Source organism: Ictidomys tridecemlineatus, chromosome X (assembly GCF_052094955.1).
Source record: "Ictidomys tridecemlineatus isolate mIctTri1 chromosome X, mIctTri1.hap1, whole genome shotgun sequence".
Lineage (NCBI taxonomy): Eukaryota > Metazoa > Chordata > Mammalia > Rodentia > Sciuridae > Ictidomys > Ictidomys tridecemlineatus.
The window spans coordinates 76,899,024-76,913,022 of record NC_135493.1 but is presented as its reverse complement, the minus strand read 5'-3'; positions in this window follow the sequence as shown (position 1 = coordinate 76,913,022).

The window sequence follows — 13,999 nt, the reverse complement described above, 5'->3', positions numbered from 1 at the left end:
GAGCCTTGTACCCTAGTAGGGATAAAGTGGCACCCCCTTTCTCCACTGAAAAGTCTTAACTGGGCCTCTGCAGAAATATTCACCCAGACTGATTTTAGGACTGTCAGCAAAAGCGTTCAATGTAGATAAACTTCCTATTTTCATGTCACCCTGTTTTACTTGGCCACTGGCCAAGAAGATACCAGCATTCCAGGTGGTGGACACCCCTTACTAGTTTTACACAAACGTATCCAGTATAGTAGTTTGTAGAAATGTGCAAACAAGGCCTCTGGCCTTGAGCTGGGCTTCACAGAGATGTCTACATTTTTAAGATAAGTTACAATTGGGCTCTATGGTAACAGATGGCAGGGAGAGGAATAAAGGGGAGAAGGAGCTCTCTCCTTCTCAGGTGTTGTCCTTGAAGGGCTAACTTGCCCAAAACAGTGAAAGAAAAAGCTGCTTTTATGTGAACTTCTGCAGACTGTGAACTTCTGAGCCCCTCCCCTCACATGCTGGGTATAAAATTCTGATACTGCCTGAAATCGGGGTTCAGGGGATTCATTGATTACAGCAAAAGCTCTGCCCTCTGAACCTGGCTGCAGCCAAATAAAACTGTTTCCTGCTATCTTTGGTGCCTTGCCTCCTTTGTCCCTACAACAGGGAGGCAATTCCAACCCAGGTTAACCCCAGGCTGAAGTAAGCCAGGAGGCAGTAGGAACCCAAAAGAGCCCATCTCAGGGGCTCATGGGCAGTCCTGTGCTACAGACACTGCCCTGGCTGTGCCCATTTCAGTTCTGGGTAGTCAGAGAAGGTAGCCCTTGAAAGCAGTTGGTGTCCCCTCTCCAAGATAGACAAGGAAGGCCAAGGATGTGGCTGACCTTCAGGTACAGGTTGGCAAGATTTAGGCCACTTCTTCTATAGGGCATGGTGGCCTGAGCCTGTAATCCCAGTGGCTGGAGAGGCTAAAGCAGGTCTCTCTCTCTCTCTCTGTCTCTCTCTCTCTCTCTGTGTCTCTCTCTCTGTGTCTCTCTCTCTCTGTCTCTCTCTCTCTGTCTCTCTCTCTCTGTCTCTCTCTCTCTCTGTCTCTCTCTCTCTGTCTCTCTCTCTCTGTCTCTCTCTCTCTGTCTCTCTCTCTCTCTCTCTCTGTCTCGATGGGGCTTGAACCCAGGGCCATGTGCATTCAAGGCAAGCACTATACCAACTGAGCTATATCCCCAGTCCCGAGGCCCTGTCTCAAAATAAAGATAAAAAGGGCTGGGGATGTGGCTTAGTGGTTGGGCAACCTTGCATTCAATCTACAGTACTACAGGGAAAAAAAAAAAAAAAAAAAGAGTTGGACCCCCTTCTGAGGTTTAGGGCAGAGGTGAGGCTACCCTTCTTTAGGCCAGAGTTTCTCTGAATAGCAGGTTGGGACCCCAAAGGTCACCGTGGAATTTTCAATGACCTTCTCAAGCAAAGCTACATACATCTTTCTTTCTTTCTTTCTTTCTTTCTTTCTCTCTCTCTCTCTCTCTCTCTCTCTCTCTCTCTCTCTCTCTCTCTCTCTCTCTTTCTTTCTTTCTTTCTTTCAACACTGAAGATCAAACCAGGGCTCTGCACATGCTAGGCAAGCACTCTACCATTTGCATGTAAACTGAGCATCCTTTCTCTCATTGGCTCCTTATTTGAAATGTGTTCTTCGGGGCCTCAAAACATGGCACAAGTTCAATGGTTCTGAAAAGAGTTTTCTTTCTCTGCTAATGCAGAAGGCCAAAATGTTTTCTTCCTCAAACTTGTATCTGTGATGTAACATACATTGCCCTTGACAATTAACATGCCAGCAAGAATTGGGCAGCTTCTGGGGCTTGGAGGGGAGGTACAATTCCCTTTCTTTTCTTTTTTTTATATATTTATTTTTTAGTTGTAGTTGGACACAATACTTTTATTATATATATATATATATATATATATATATATATATATATTTTTTTTTTTTTTTTTTATGTGGCGCTGAGGATGGAACCCAGGGCCTCGCACATGCTAGGCAAGCACTCTACCGCTGAGCCACAACCGTAGCCCCGCGGTTCCCTTTCTTTAGGCCATAATAGGACAGGACCCCAAAGCTCAGTGATCTTTCAAAGTAGAAACTGCATATGTATTTCTTTCTTTTCTTTTTTCAGTGCTGGGGATCAAACCCAGGGCCTTGCCCATGCTAGGCAAGTGTTCTACCACTGAGCTAATCCCCTGTCATTTGTATTTCTTTTTGAGACGATCTCACTGAATTGCTGAGGGTCTCACTAAGTTACTGAGGTTGGCTGCAATCTGGAGATCCTCTTGCCTCATTCTCCTGAGTCGCTTGGATTACAGGTGTGCACCACCTCATCAGGCTTGGCTCCCTTTCTTTAGGCTAGGGGTTCTCCAGATGGCAAATTGGAATCCCAAAGCTCACTGTGAAGGCATCAATGGTTTTTCCAAGCAGAAGTGCAGAGTTATGTTTCTTTTCTTTTTTTCCACTGCTGGGGATCAAACCAGGGCTTTGCACATGCTGGGAAAGCATTCTACCACTGAGCTACACCCCCAGTCCCAGAAGTTGCATGCAAACTCAGTGCCATTTCTCTCATGGCTGTCTTGATATGAAGTGTGGGTTTAGGGACATCAAAACATGGCACTGCTTCAATGGTGCACATGTTTTCTTTCTTTCTTTTTCTTTTTTTATTGGGGGTGGGTACTGGGGATTGAACTCAGGGGTACTCTCAACCCTGAGCCACATCGCCAGCCCTATTTTTTTTTGTGTGTGTGTAAATATATATATAATTTAGAGTTTAGAGACAGGGTCTCACTGAGTTGCTTATCTCTTTGCTTTTGTTGGGACTGGCTTTGACTGGCAGTCCTCCTACCTTAGCCTCCTGAGCTGTTGGGATTACAGGTGTGTGCCACCGCGCCAAGCTCACGTTTCCTTTTTTTCCCCAATTGATGCAGACCAAAATGTTCCCTTCCTCTAACCTGTGTCTGTGATTCAGCTTCCATTGACTCTGAGGATTAAGTTAAAGATGTTTGAGCAAGCGGTCCATTTTGTTCATCCCTGCTGGTCTTTTCCTGTTATGTATGTAGGGGAGAACGACACTGGAAGGAAGACGGAAAACACTGGAAAAACATCCTGTGGATTCTATATTAGGTCAATGACATGCAAAAAAATGTTTTACTGAAACTTTCATGGAAGTTTCAATTTGAAGGAAATGGCTTCATTTAGCTGCTTGGTTTCCAAGTCTTGTTTTTCAGACTGACTTGTAAATGTTGAGCCCTTAAGGAAGTGTGTGCTTTCTTGGAAGAGAAATGTCTGGTCCCTTACATGACTCTTCCTGACTCCCTATCCACCCCAAGGGTGCTCTCTCTTTGTAGCTGCCCCCTGGTTCGGGAGGGCCCTAAGTCCTTGAAAAATAGGGATCCCAATGGGTCTTCAAAATTTAGGCACCCAGGGTTCCCATCTCCCTTATCTCATTCCATGTCAATCTCTACCCCTGTTAGACCTTAGATGAGAAAGAAAGCACAGGTGTAATAGCATTTGCAAAGAATCTCTCCTTCAGCAAACTTTAGTCAGGTTCTTCTAAGCCCTACCATTATCTAGGCCTGGACTGAGCCCTGTACTTGCTAGACCTGCCTAACCCAGTTTTAGCAAGAATTCTGCTGAGTCAATTTAGAAGGACTTTCCCCCAGGGCGCTGAGGGTATTGCTTAGAGGTAGATAGAGCACAAGTGACCTTGGGTTCAATCACCAGCACAAAAGAAATAGGGAAAGAAAAGAACTTTTTTCTTTTTATGTGTGGCATTGGGGATTGAACCCAGGGGCACCCTACCACTGAGCCACATCCCAGCCCTTCTTTATTTTTATTTTTTATTTTATTTTTGCTACTGGGAATTGAACCCAAGGGTGCTTAACCACTGAACCACATCCCCAGCCCCTTTCATTTTTTATTTTGAGACAGGGTCTCATTTAGTTGCCAAGGTTGGCCTCAAACTTGTACCAACAGGGCTGGGGATATGGCTCAGGCGGTAGCGCGCTCGCCTGGCATGCGTGCGGCCCGGGTTCGATCCTCAGCACCACATACCAACAAAGATGTTGTGTCCGCCGAGAACTAAAAAATAAATATTGAAAATTCTCTCTCTCTCTCTCCCTCCTCTCTCACTCTCTCTTAAAAAAAAAAAAAAAAAAAAAAACTTGTACCAACACAACATCTTGAATGTGAAGCCCTGGCAAATGTTAAACCAGCCCAGGTGGCCAAATTAATTACTCTTAATTAAACTTACATAAGAAAAAATTAGGGGCTGGGGCTGGGGCTCAATGGTAGTGCACGTGCCTGGTATGTGTGAGGCACTGGGTTCTCAGCACCACATATTAAAAAAAAAAATGAAGATCTATCATCAACTAAAAAATATTAAAAAAAAAAAGAAAGAAAGAAAGAAAAAATGAGCCAGGTGCAGTGGCACATACCTGAAATTCCAGTGATTTAGGAGGCTTGACATAGGATTACAAGGTTGAGACCAGTCTCAGAAACCTGGTGAGATCCCCAGCAACTTAGGGAGATCTTGTCTCAAAATAAAAATTTAGGGGCTGGGGATGTGGCTCAGGCGGTAGCGCGCTCGCCTGGCATGCGTGTGGCCCGGGTTCGATCCCCAGCACCACATACCAACAAAGATGTTGTGTCCGCCGAGAACTAAAAAAAAATAAAATATTAAAATTTCTCTCTCTCTCTCTCTCCCCTCTCTCACTCTCTCTTTAAAAAAAAAAAATAAATAAATAAATAAATAAATAAAAATTTAAATAAAAGGCTGTAGTTGTAGTTCAGATAAAACACCCCTGGGTTTAATCCCTGGTGTTTGCCCCCTGCCCCCGCTTAAAAAAAAAAAAAAAAAAAAAAAAAAAAAACAGAGAAAATGAACATTAATATTTTTATTGATTGCTGTTGATGCTTTGGGGGTTTTGCATGATTTTTAAAAAAAAAATATTTAAACAGAGGATTCATGAAAACCCATGATCTCATGGTTTGTGTTAGGCAATATAAGAATGTTTAGAGGGGCTGGGGATGTGGCTCAAGCGGTAGCACGCTCTCCTGGCATGGGTGCGGCCCAGGTTCGATCCTCGGCACCACATACAAAGAAAGATGTTGTGTCTGCCGAAAACTAAAATGTAAATAAAATATTTTTTTAAAAAAGAATGTTTAGGGGGCTGGGGATGTGGCTCAAGCGGTAGCGCACTCGCCTGGCATGCGTGCGGCCCGGGTTCGATCCTCAGCACCACATACCAACAAAGATGTTGTGTCCGCCGAGAACTAAAAAAAAAAAAAAATAAATAAATATTAAAAAAAAAAAGAATGTTTAGAGTTGAAATTATTAGATTACAGGAGAAGTTACTTCATCAGTTGATTGGATTACTAATTAAAATGGACTACTGGGTGGTAACAGTAGGCAGGTTGGCATGGCTAGAGGAAGTAAGTCACTGGGGGTGTGCCTTTGTGCTGAGGGCCATTACCAAGTAGGAATGACGCATCGAAATTTCCTTGCCAAGCGTACCCCATGCTGCTTAGAGGACATTTGATGGAACATTGCATGCATGCTTTAATAAGGTGACCTTGCTCAAGGACCAAGGCGGATTCGGGTTTAGAGCTGATCCGGTTTGAGGAAGTAACCGGCTCCTTGAGTTTAAGGCGTTGCCAGTTTAAGATAATGGGTTTTAAGGAAGTTGGAAGTTGAAGATTATTGCTGGGATTAGGGTGTTCCTGCTGCTTGTTCCCATTGAGTTCTCGTGAGATAAAAATGGGATTTGGAGAGAGCCTCGTGGAGTAGGTGGTTTGTGCGGGAGACAGGAGAACGCGTTTGCCCCTGGACCTGCGTGGAGGTGGTGTGAGAGCTGGAATAAAGAATTGCTGTTTGAACCTACAAAGCTGTGAGTGCCTCGTGATTCTGGTGCCAAGCCGAGACATTGGCTTTGGCACCTTTGGGTGTTATGTCTTCTCCCTAGCTCCTAATGTGCGTTCTCTCTCTCTCTTTCTCTTTCTCTCTCTCTCTCTCTCTCTCTCTCTCTCTCTCTCTCTCTCTCTCTCTCTCTCTCTCTCTCTCATTGTTTTCCAGCTGCCAGGCACTGAGCAGCCTGAACCTCTGAAACCATGAGGTCAAAATAAACTTTTCTTCCTCTTAGTTGTTCTTGCCAGGTATTTTGGTCTCAGTGACAAAAGGCTGACTAACACACCTCATAACCCAGTAAAAAATGGACTCCAAGATAACCACATGGGCCTGTAAAATCACCTACTCTAAAGACTGAGGCAGGAGGACCACTTCAGTCCAGGAGTTTGCGGGCAGTCTGGGCAACACAGTGAGATTGTCTAAAAATATGGATCCCAAATAGTAGAGTTTCTAGAGGCATTTTTATTACTCCTACAGATGGTTATAGTTAAAATCTAAGGAGATGGTAACAAAAACAAGGCCTATTTCTCAGACAAGGCCTAGAGAATAGATTGACTGACAGATATCCTAAACTATGAGCCTCTTTTCCAAATCTTAGGAAATCCAAGAAGTTTCTAAATATTAGGTGTGTACCATAGATCTTACTTTGAGACCCTATACAAATAGTGGGATTATTCACCCTCCCTTGAAGGAAAACAACTTCTTTAAGATGGTTACTAAGAAATTAATAAAAGAGATCTTATGGCCTAAATAAAGCTTCAGTCTCATAAAGAATCAGATGGGGCTGAATGCTGTGGTGCAAGCCTACAATCCCAGCTGTTCGGGAGACTGAGGAAGGAGGATCGCCAGTTCAAAGCCAGCCTCAGAAACATCCAGGCGCTAAGCAACTCAGTGAGACCCTGTCTCTAAATAAAATATAAAAATGGGCTTGGGATGTGGCTCAGTGGTCAAAGTGCCCCGGATTCAATCCCCATTATCCGTTCCCCCCCACCACCAAAAAAATAAACAATAAAATAAAAAGCTGGCTGGCTGGGAAGGTTGCTCAGTGGTTAAGCACCCCTGGGTTCAATCCTTGGCACAATAAATAAATAAATAAACACATAAATAAATAAATAGAATCAGGTGGGAAAATTTGGGATGTGGGAAATAGCTCACTGGTAGAACATTTGCATAGCATGCACAAAGCTCTGGGTTGCTTCAGTACTACACAAAAAACGGGAAAAATCAAATGTCTAATCCACATAGATGAATTTTGAAAACACCCAATGGCGTTAGGAAAGATAACTTCTGAGTCTATCATCTCAATCATTGTGTGTGGTTTATACAACATGGACCACCATAGAAAGAGCAAAGAACAGATATAGTTGGCAAACAAAGACTTGTGCAAGTTCAAAGCCAGCCTCAGCAAAGGCAAGGCACTAGGCAATTCAGTGAGACCCTGTCTTTAAATAAAATACAAAATAGGGCTGGGGATGTGGCTCAATGATAGAGTGCCCGGGTTCAATCCCTGATAACAAAAATAAACAAATAGGGGCTGGAGATGTGGCTCAGGCGGTAGCGCGCTTGCCTGGCATGCGTGAGGCCCGGGTTCGATCCTCAGCACCACATACAAACAAAGATGTGTCCGCCGATAACTAAAAAATAAATATTAAAAAAATAAAATAAAATAAAATAAACAAATAAATAAGTACTCAGTCCTATTGTCAACAAATCATTACTACCTTCTCTTTAAAACTTTCAGTTCACCCTTATATGAGTTACAAGTAAATGATCTAGGCTGGGGGTGGTGGCACACACCTATAATCCCAGTGACTCAGGAGATTAAGGCAGGAAAATTACAAATTTTAGGCCAGTCTAGACAATACAGTGAGACCCTGTCTCAAAATAAAATGTAAGGAAAAGGCTGGAGATGTAGGTCAGTCAGTGGTAGAGTGCTTGCCTAGCATGTGCAAGGCCCTGAGTTCAGCCAGGCATGGTGGTGCAGGCCAGTTGTCCTAGCAATTTGGGAGGCAGAAACAGGAGAATCCCAAGTTCAAGGCCAGCCTCAGCAATTTAATGAGGCTCTAAGTAACTTAGTGAGACTCTGTCTCAAAATTTAAAAAAAAGAAAGAAAAGAGAAGAGCTGGGGATATAGCTCATGGTACAGTGGCCTTGAGTTCAATCCCCTATCCAAAAAAAAAAAAAAAAAAAACCAGGAAAGGGAGAGAAAACTTTATTCAAGTAATTCAAGTATAGGCACCATTGATTGGATTGTAACAGCATGGCACAGTGAAGAAGAGAGTTTGGGCTTAATTCTGAATAAAGCATGGGCAGTGAGATTTTTAGACAAAGAGCAGGGTGGGAGTCAGGGGATAGAAAATTACCAAAAGGAAACATTAGGGTTAAGGTGGAATCTTGACCTAACATACTTGCTGAAAAGAGGACACAGTGATCAGACATCATGTGAAGGATAATGGGAGATGAAGAACCTATTCAGATATCAAGAGTGATCAGCTATTGTGGATGTGTAACCGATGTGATTCTGCAATCTGCATTTGGGGTAAAATTGGGAGTTCATAACCCACTTCAATCTAATGTATGAAATATGATATGTCAAGAGCTTTGTAATGTTGTGAACAACCAATAAAAAAAATTTTGAAAAAAAAAAAAAAAGAGTGATCAGCTAGTGAGTACATGTGTATGTACTCAGGGGTGGAGAGGTCTTGCTAAACTGACTTAACAGAATTGCTAAAACTGGATTTTACAAGGAAGTGCACACAGAAGGGCTTAAGAGAAGTTTCCGGAGCCTGAATAAACTTTGGAAAAACAAAGATCCTTGGCCTCATGGAGACCTGCATTGTCCAGCTTTAGCAAGAATCCAACTATGTCAATTTAGAGAGAATCCTCCACCCTTGATAACTGGTCACTTGATATCTTATCACATTCCTCAGACCCCCCCCACCCTTGATATCTAATCAGCCATCAGCAAGAATTCTAGCAAGAATCTCCCCTGCCTTTGATGTCTTCTCTCAGTAATTTTCCATCAATACTCCCACAAAACACACACATACACACACATATACACTCTGTTCCTTGCCTACAAATCTCAAGCTATCTTTGCAGTTTTTGGAATTGAGCCCAGTTCCATACTGAGGTCTCTTTTCTTCTATTGCAATAGTTTCTGAATAAAATCCATCTTTACCACTCTAACTAGTGTCCAGCTCTGGTTTTCTTTGATAGTATCCAGTCCCTTCTTTTTGGTTGCTGAAAACCAAGGCAGAGTACACACTTCCTCTTATTCCAGGAAAAACAAGGCAATTTTCTTTTTCTTTTCTTTTCTTTTCTTTCCTGATCCTGGGAATGGAACACAGCACCTTGTGCATACTAAGCACTTACTGTACAGAGCTACCCCACACTAAGCCCTAAGTTATCTTTGAAAGGCAACTTTTTTTTTTTTTTATGGTACTGGAATTGAACCCAGGAGTGCTTGATCTGTGAGTCACTCCCAGATCTTTATTTTTATTTTCATTTTTATTTTATTTTGAAACAGATCCTTGCTAAATTGCTGAGGCTTGGGGCTGGGGATGTGGCTCAAGCGGTAGCGCCAGTCTAGCATGCTGGCAGCCCGGGTTCGATCCTCAGCACCACATACAAAACAAAGATGTTGTGTCTGCCGAGAAACTAAGAAATAAAATATTAAAATTCTCTCTCTCTCTCCTCTCTCTCTCTCACTCTCAAAAAAGATGTTTACTTTAAAAATAAATAAATAAATAAATAAATTGCTGAGGCTGGCCTCCAATTTCTGATCCTATTACCAAACCTAGGTCCTTGACCCAGATGCCAATGCAATAGTGAGGACACAGTTTTAAGAAAAAGAAAAAGTTAGTTTTGTTGTTTTGCTAGCAAAGGAGAACCACAGGGGATTGCTATTACAGAGGCTGTGATTCTACCCATGAGGATTCCAGGTGTGCCCTGACAGGGGTTGGGGTGGGGGTTGGGGGGTCAAAATTTACTTGCTAATTTGGAGAGGGAGAAGAGGAAAAAACAAATCCATTTTAAAATAAACCTCAGTGGCACAGCATCAAGGGCTATATTCAAAGCATGAAGTGAACCACTGTTATAATCCCCCTGTCTCAGCATCCCAAATTTCTGGAATTACAGGCATGTACTACCACACCAGTTTTAAAAGGTAACTTTTTGTTTGTTTGTTTGTTTGTTTATGGTGCTGGGGCCTTGTGCATGCAAGGGAAGCACTCTATCAACTGAGCTATATTCCAGCCCTAAAATGTAACTCTTGAGGTAAACTAAGGTATTTCAAGAATAGACAACATAATGCTAATCTCCTATTACATTCATTTACTCAACCGATATTTATTGAGTACTTGCCATATGAATAAAAGTAGACAATATCTTCTGCCCACATGAATCTTGTAGTCTAATGGAGGAAAACACTGAAGAGATTAGCAGGAATATACAGTTTGTTGCAATGTAGTGTGGACATTTCTTTTATAGGACCATTCTCTTTATGGAAGTAACACTTGAGAAGAAACTTGAAGAAAATGAGGGAACATATGATTATTTGGAGGAAAAAATGCTCATAGAAGGACATGGTGTCACATATTTGTAATCCCAGCTCCTCAGAAGGTTGAGACAGGAGGATCACAAATTCAAGGCCAGCTTCAGTAATTAGTGAGAACCTGTCTTAAAATTTAAAAACAACCAGGCATGATGATGCCTGTAATCCCAGCAATTTGGGAGGCTTGGGCAGGGGGATTGCAAATTCAAAGCCAGCCTCAGCAATTTAGTGAGGCCCTAAGCAACTCAGGAAGACCCTGTCTCAAAATAAAAAGGGCTGGGGATGTGGCTCAGTGGTAAAGTGCCCTTGGGCTCAATTCCTCATACAGGAAAAAAACAAAAACAAAAACAAAAAGTTAGGTAGAAACAACAAGAATAAGTCCCTGAGGTATGTTAGAAGAATCAGTAAGAAGGTCTGTGTCCCTGTAATGAGAAGAGGGGGTTAGAATGTTAGATGATGATAGCAGAGAATTAGAGTGAGAAAATCAGTTCATATATGACCTTGTAGCCCATGGTAAAAATTGGCTTTTATTCACAGTGAAAAAGGACATAATTACAGAGATTCAGGAAAGGAGTAAAACTATAATCTTGTCTTTAACTGGATCACTCTGGTAATTGTGCCAAGAGTAGACTATTTGGAGTCAAAGGTAGAAACTATGAGACCACTCAATGCTCTTGGCATGAGAGTCTTATTGGTGCTCTGCTGCCATTAGAGAGAAACTTGGCAATTCCTGTTCTGCTTAATGCAGTCCTTTTCATTTGTCATGGCGCCAGTGCTGGAACTTACATTATAACTCCAAGCCCTGTGCTCTTCCAATTGCCCTACATACATAGCCTTTATCATTGCCAGTAAGAAGAGGAAAAAAATGATGGAACAAGAGAACATGGAAGGACTGGATCTGGGGACTATGGGAATAAATACTAAAGCGGGGTGTTGGGGGAGACGAGGAAAATAAATTTTAAGAGAAAAAAAACCTTCTGAAAATGGTGGTGGTAATGCTGACTGGGGAGGCAGAGGCAGGAGGATCACAAGTTTGAGGCCAGTTGGGCAATTCAGCAAGATCCTGTCTCAAAAATTTTTGAAAAATGCTGGGGACATAACAGAGTGGTAGAACACCCCTGGGTTCAATTCCCAGTACCAAAAATGAAAATAAAGAAATAAATTAAAAATAAGAATAATTTAAAAAACAAAATGGCGGTAATTAGGGCTGAGGATGTAGCTCAGTGGTAGAGAACTTGTTTACAATGTAGAAGGCCCTAGGTTCAATCCCCAGGACTGTAAAAGGAAAAAAAAAATGGGTACAGTAGTGCACACCTGTAATCCTAGAAATTAGGGAGGCTGAGGCAGGAGGATGGCAAGTTCAAGACTAGCCTCAGCAACTCAATGAGACCCTGCCTCAAAATTAAAAATAAAAGGCTGGGGATGTTGCTCAGTGGTTAAGCACCCCTGGGTTCGATCCCAGGTACCAAAACTAAAACAAACAAACAAAGGAGTGGGGAAGACATTTTTAGGGATGTAGAAGTCCTGGTCAGAAAATTGAAGGATTCTCTAGTGCCTCATTTTTGTATTTCAAAGTGAGAAAACCGAAAAAGCTAAAAGTTACACAAAGAATTTGACCTAATGTTGGGGTTAGGGTGTCTTTTTGCTTATAGGAAGAAAACAGAATTGCTCAATCATTAGTATAAAAGGCAAAATGGACTAGACAATATTCAGGGTATTGCAATAAGGAAAATAGTTCTGTAGAAGAATATTTCAAAGAAAAGGAAGGGGGCAGTAGTTTTATAGAGGCAAGTAAACAAGGGAGCCATCGTGAAGAGAGGACAGCAAATTTTATCTAAGTTATAAAGAAGAATAGAGAGGAATATAAGGGGGACAAGGTGATCCTTTGTGGTTATCCATTCCTCAGAACACAAAAGGACAGGGGTGTTGAGTTCTCAATCATCTTGTTTTCCAGGAGCACAGGGTTTCCATTCAGTGAAAAATTGTCACTAGTTTTTTTCCTATCATCTTGATACAGAAGAAGAATTTTCAGACTGTGGTGTGCTCCAGAGTTTTTAAGATATTTCTATTATCTTAGGTTCATGAACAAAACCCAGATTAAGAGCCTGGGGTGTAACAAAGTGGTCAAAGGCTTGACTAGCACACATGAGGACCTGCCTTAAAAAAAAAGTCAGATTAACCTGAGAAAAGCATACAAATTTACATAAATTTTGTGATATAGGAAGTTTAATAAGGAAATGAACATCCAGAAAAATGATTAAACCTGAGTATTTGTGTGTTATAGTAGTAAGTTTGATAAAAATAGTCACAGAGAAACACAAGTATGATCTAATGGTAATAAACTGGGCTTGTTTGTTCAGATTCTTTTTTGTCTCCAGAGATAAGGATGTTCCTTCCCTCCATGCATAAGGAGAGTACTGAAGCTGAGGCTTTCATGACTTGCCTCAGGGAAAAGTCAGAAAAATCCTTTCTAGGTTTTACTATCTGCTTCAGGGGAGAAAGGCAAGGTGAAAGTCATGGTGAAATTCTTTTTTTTTTTTTTTTTAATATTTTATTAGTTGTTAGTGGCCTTTTATTTATTTATTTTTTAAAATGTGGTGCTTAGAATCAAACCCAATGCCTCATACATGCTGGGCAAGAGCTTTACCACTGAGCCACAACCCCAGTCCCATTGTGAAATTCTTGTTTCCTCCATTTTCCCAAATTCCTTCAGCTTAAAGTATTCAATATGCTAAGGTGCCAAATCTTGGGGTACTGTACCCTGAACCCCATCAATACTATGTGGTACACATAGGTTAGTATATGCATAAAAATCTCTCTGGAAGAATACACAAGAGGGACTGGGTTTGTGGCTCAGTGGTGGACTGCTTGCCTAGCATATGTGAGGCACTGGGTTCAATCCTTAGCACCACATCAAAATAAATAAATAAAATAAAGGTATGTGTCCATCAACAACTTAAAAATAAATAAATAAATAAATAAGAATACACAGGAAAGTGTTAGGAGTTCCTTTACCTTTGAGGAGGAAAAGAGGGTGTAGGATGGTAACAGGAAACTTTTCTTTTTTACCTTTAATAGGGGAAGAAATTTTCTTTTCCTCACTCTTTGCTAGATTTATGGCCAAGTCTTCTATAATAAAATACAGATTAGCAAAGAAACATGTTAATTTTTTGATGTAAATTTGAGGTAACATAAGAGCCTTTGAAAATGAAGAGACAAAGAAATTGGAAAGTTTTTTTTTTTTTTTTGCCATGCCCAGTACCATCACCTGTTATTTGTTTATCTATTTTTTTTTAAAAGAGAGAGAGAAATTTTTTTTAATATTTATTTTTTAGTTCTCAGCGGACACAACATCTTTGTTGGTATGTGGTGCTGAGGATCAAACCCAGGCCGCACACATGCCAGGCGAGCGCCCTACCGCTTGAGCCACATCCCCAGCCCTGTTTATCTATTTTTTGGTACTGGGAATTAAACCCAGGGGTGCTTAACCACTGGCCACATCCCCAGCCCTTTTTTATATTTCATTTAG